We start from the raw sequence: 4,565 nt of genomic DNA on the forward strand, positions 1-4,565 counted from the left end.
TCTCCAGTCCGCTCTCTCCCCGGCAGTTTGGGACCTATTTATGCTAAAAATATTTTTCATGATATAGATTTCAAAGATAACTGGGAGTCCAAAACTCTGGCTGTGAAGCTATGGCATCTATTCTAATAAAAGTCTGTGCCAAAGAAACAAAAACTAGAACTCTGTAGTAAAGGTAATTGAGAGCTTCTGGGAGTCAGTATGGTGATCAAGAATCTGCATCTGTATATAAGTGACTCACTTAACCAACATCAGCAAAGCATCCTCTTGCATTAGTTAGTAGTTAACACAAAAATCTATATCTGGGCAATGTGCAGAGAGAGAGAGAGACAGAGACAGAGACAGAGAGAGAGAGAGAGAGACAGAGAGACAGAGAGACAGAGAGAGACAGAGAGACAGACAGAGAGAGGCAGAGGAGGAGAAGAGGGAGAGGGAGAAGAAGAGAGGGAGAGGGGAGGGAGAGGGAGAGGGAGGGAGAGGAGGAGGGAGAGGGAGAGGGAGAGCGTTCAGTCCTAAATGGTATGTCTTCAACAAACTCCTTCCCTGAATGCTTAGAGATCTATGAGAAAGAAGTTGAAAGATTGTAAAACACAGAGGTGACCCAAAGAAAGCAGTGTCTTCCAAACACAGTAAGAGTGAAGCACCTATGTCTCTGGGGACTTTGGCATCACAAGACCTGAAAAGGTTCAAACCAGATGAAATCTCATCACTAAGAGAGAGAAATGGAAACATGGACCAATTTCTAACCAAGAAGCTATCTGAAATTGATATTTTCTGGCAAAGGAAACAAACAAGCAAACAAACAAAAAAACATCAGTTTTATTCAATGAGGTTTTACTGAGTTTATCAATCACTCTTCGGAACTGGCCCCATGCCCAGGAATAGTAGGCTGACACAGGATAAACATAATGAATTATTCGTAAACTAAGAATAAAACATCAGGTAGGGGAGGGTCAGGAAGATCTGGCAGGAATTGGGAAAGGGAAAAAGATGATCATACATTGTCTGAACACGTTTTTCAATAAATTTTATCAAAGTAATGTAATAAAAATGAAGAAAAGATAGCATATTTAATAAGTGATTGCAGAGAATATCATGGCTACTTAGAGGGTGGGGAAACAAAAGAGATATCCTATGATTCCACTTGGCAGATAAAAGAGAGACAAACAAAAAGGTATTCTTATATGTCCGTAGGGTATCATGTCTTTGCTCTAGGAATTCAGGTGCCTAGTGAGACCAGGAGAGCCAGCATTAGGCTTCACTGTAACAAGCATGGCAAAATACTTGTCCTTGAGAGGACCAAGTTTAGAGAAGATCATAAAACATAATTTTTTAAAAAAATTTACATTAAAGTTGTTATTTTTGGATTCTGGGTCTCATTATATTGCTCAGTCGTTCCTCTTAGAGTTCTAGTTTTACAAACATGAGTGATCATCCATAGCAAATAATTATGTCTCACATAACATTTCTTTTGTTAGACTCAGACCATTCCTTAGTAGTTTCATCATTCTCCAACCCCATGCTCTTTTATCTGTTAGTGCCTCTAGGTAAAGATTTAGTAGGCTTTCAGAAAGTCTTTGTAGTTTCAAAAAATTCTTTAATGTTTCTCTTTAAATGCTCCAAAATTGATTTACCATCTCTTGGATATTCACTTTTTTAAATGTTTTTTTAAATTTTTTATTAGATATTTTCTTCATTTACATTTCAAATATTATCCTCTTTCCTAGTTTCCTCTCTGAAAGTCTCCTATACCCTCCCCCTGCTCTGCTCCCCAACCCACCCACTCCTGCTTCCTGGCCCTGGTATTCCCCTGTACTGGTGCTTATAATCTTTGTAAGACCAAGGGCCTCTCCTCCCATTGATGGTCCACTAGGCCATCCTCTGTTACATATGCAACTAGAGACACAAGCTCTTGGTGCTGGGGGGTACTGGTAAGTTTATTTTGTTGTTCTTCCTATAGGATTGCAGACCCCTTCAGCTCCTTGGGTACTTTCTCTAGCTCCTTCATTGGGGGTCCTGTGTTCCAATAGATGACTGTGAGCATCCACTTCGGTATTTTTATCTTCATGCAATAGCCTACACTTTTGAGAAGACACAGGGTGTTTGTTTGTTTGGGGAGTTTACTTTTGTTTTATGACAAAGGATAAGGGAGTTCCAAAGTGCCTGACCTTTTCCCAAGAGGTTTACGTCCTGTGATTCTGGAGTCCACTATACACCCTAGGTTTGGGAAGTGTTTTGTCCAGTCATCTGGATGCCTGGGAGTTCTTCATCAGAGCCATACAGGAAGGTAGAATCAGAAGAGCATATATGATATGTTGGAGGAGACTCACTGTGGATATTGGCTCATATGGAGACTGAGACTGGAGAAGCCTCTGATATACCAGGATGGAAACCATATAATGTTACTTCATGAGAGTAACAAAGAGACCATCTTCTGTTTCTTTCTGAAATTTTCATTTTTTTATTCTATTAGCTTGAAATTGAAACTTTTATTTCAATTTATTCAAAATTAGTTTTTTTAAAGAAGAAATTATTGAACTGAGTTATGTTTCTACTGCTGTGATAGCCCATCTTTTAAAAAAGAAAGTGTTTATTTCTGGTTTACAGTTTCAGAGGATTAAAGTCCATGACCATTTTAGCGGAGACCATAGAAACAGTCAGGCAAGGAGAGCTAACATCTTGGAAAATAGCCATGAAGCAGATTAAGGGACACTGGGATTGGAGCAAGTATTTTGGAACCTCAAAACTAGTCCCCAGTAACACCTCCAATAAAGTCACTTCTAATCCTTCCCAAACAATTCCACCAACTGAGGATCAAGTATTCAAACATATGTGCTTCTGGGGTGATTCTCATTCAAGCCACCATATAATGCTAAGAGTGAATACTCAGTGTTCACTTTTCAAACTTTGTCTGGCAGAAAAGGACCATGAGGGTAGATGTTCAGTAGGCCTCTCTCCTACTACCTTCAACCCTGAGATCTGTATAGCTAAATTCCCTTTTATGATAGGGAAAAGGAAAATGATGGCGTAATTATTTTATATATTGTTAACTTCCTGAAAATTACATTTTTTTATTGTTTGAGAATTTCAAACATGAATATAATGTGTTTCAATCAAATCTATGTCCCAATATCTCCCCTTTAAAATCCTGATTATTATGGCACCAGCAGCCATCAATTGCAACATGGCTCCTCAGCCAAGAGCGGGGCTTCATGAGCCTTTTCCTTTTCTGTGCTAGGATTTTAGCCGATATTATCTTGTGTAGGTTTAATGCACAAAACCACAGCAACTGGGAGTTTATGTGTGCAATGACCCTGCCATATTCAGCAAATTCTATTCTCCTTCAGATGCCTTCTACTTCTGAGTCTATTCTGTGATAGCCCCTGAGCCTTGGGGGAGGGCATGTGATATAGGAGTGTTCTTTAGAGCTGAGTACTCCACAGTCTCTTATTCTCTTTACATAGATTCCTTGTGTGTTTCTGTGTTAAATATTATCTATCTATTGTTAATATATTAACTTAAAGTTTTCTGTGCATAAAACAAGGTACAAAAAAACAAAGTACAATAATAATATTAATATCAAATCAAATATAATAAATATCTAACTGTAATTTTAAATATATGTTTGTTAAAAATAGGAATGACAAGCCAGGTGATGGTGGCGCACGCCTTTAATCCCAGCACTTGGGAGGCAGAGGCAGGTGGATTTCTGAGTTTGAGGCTAGCCTGGTCTACAGAGTGAGTTCCAGGACAACCAGGGCTATACAGAGAAACCCTGTCTCAAAAAACCAAAACCAAAACAAAAACAAACAAAAAAACAGGAATAACAAATGTGGGGAAGACCACTTCCCTAGCACACGAACAGCCTTGTGTTCCATCCTCAGCACAGAGTATATATGCTTATAACATCACCCTGCCGAGTGCTTCCACGTCCTGTCAGATAGTTTGAAGTCCACAGGTTGTTTTTTTTTTTTTTTTACATTTTATCCTAAGCAAATAATGTCAGCTTCAGGATAAAATGTAATAAATAGTCTTTGTGGCTGTGAGATACAATATTATACAGTAATTGAGATTACATTAAGAAACAAATTTTATATGGTTTTCTTTTCTTTTGGTAAGATAATTGTTAAAATGAAGGTTGAGGGTCCACTGTATTGGTGCGAAGCAGTAAAAGGAGGTTGAGTGTCATGACCTCGAGTCTAGAGAGCAAGCAGTCACTGCATACAGAGGAAGGAATCACAGAAGCCGTTTCATTGAAAATTACACAATAGTCACACAGCAGCTAGAAAGACAGTGTGGGAGCAAAATACACAGACTGAACCAGCACACTTGGGTTCAGTCTTGTAGGTTGCTGTCTTTCAGGTTCCAGTCCAGGCTGCCCACCTTTTCATTTTTTATGTAAGGAGAACTCTCTACCATCATTAAAAGTAAGAACTGAACAGAACTCTAATATCTTCGACCACCACTGCAGCAATTCATTACCTCTTTCTTCTTTTTGTTTATTTTTCTCTCATGCAATATATCCTGACAGTAACCTCCCCTCCCTCCCCTCCCTCCCCTCCCTCCCC

The sequence above is a fragment of the Mus pahari genome, chromosome 4 (genome assembly GCF_900095145.1).
Source record: "Mus pahari chromosome 4, PAHARI_EIJ_v1.1, whole genome shotgun sequence".
In the NCBI taxonomy this organism is placed as follows: Eukaryota; Metazoa; Chordata; class Mammalia; order Rodentia; family Muridae; genus Mus; species Mus pahari.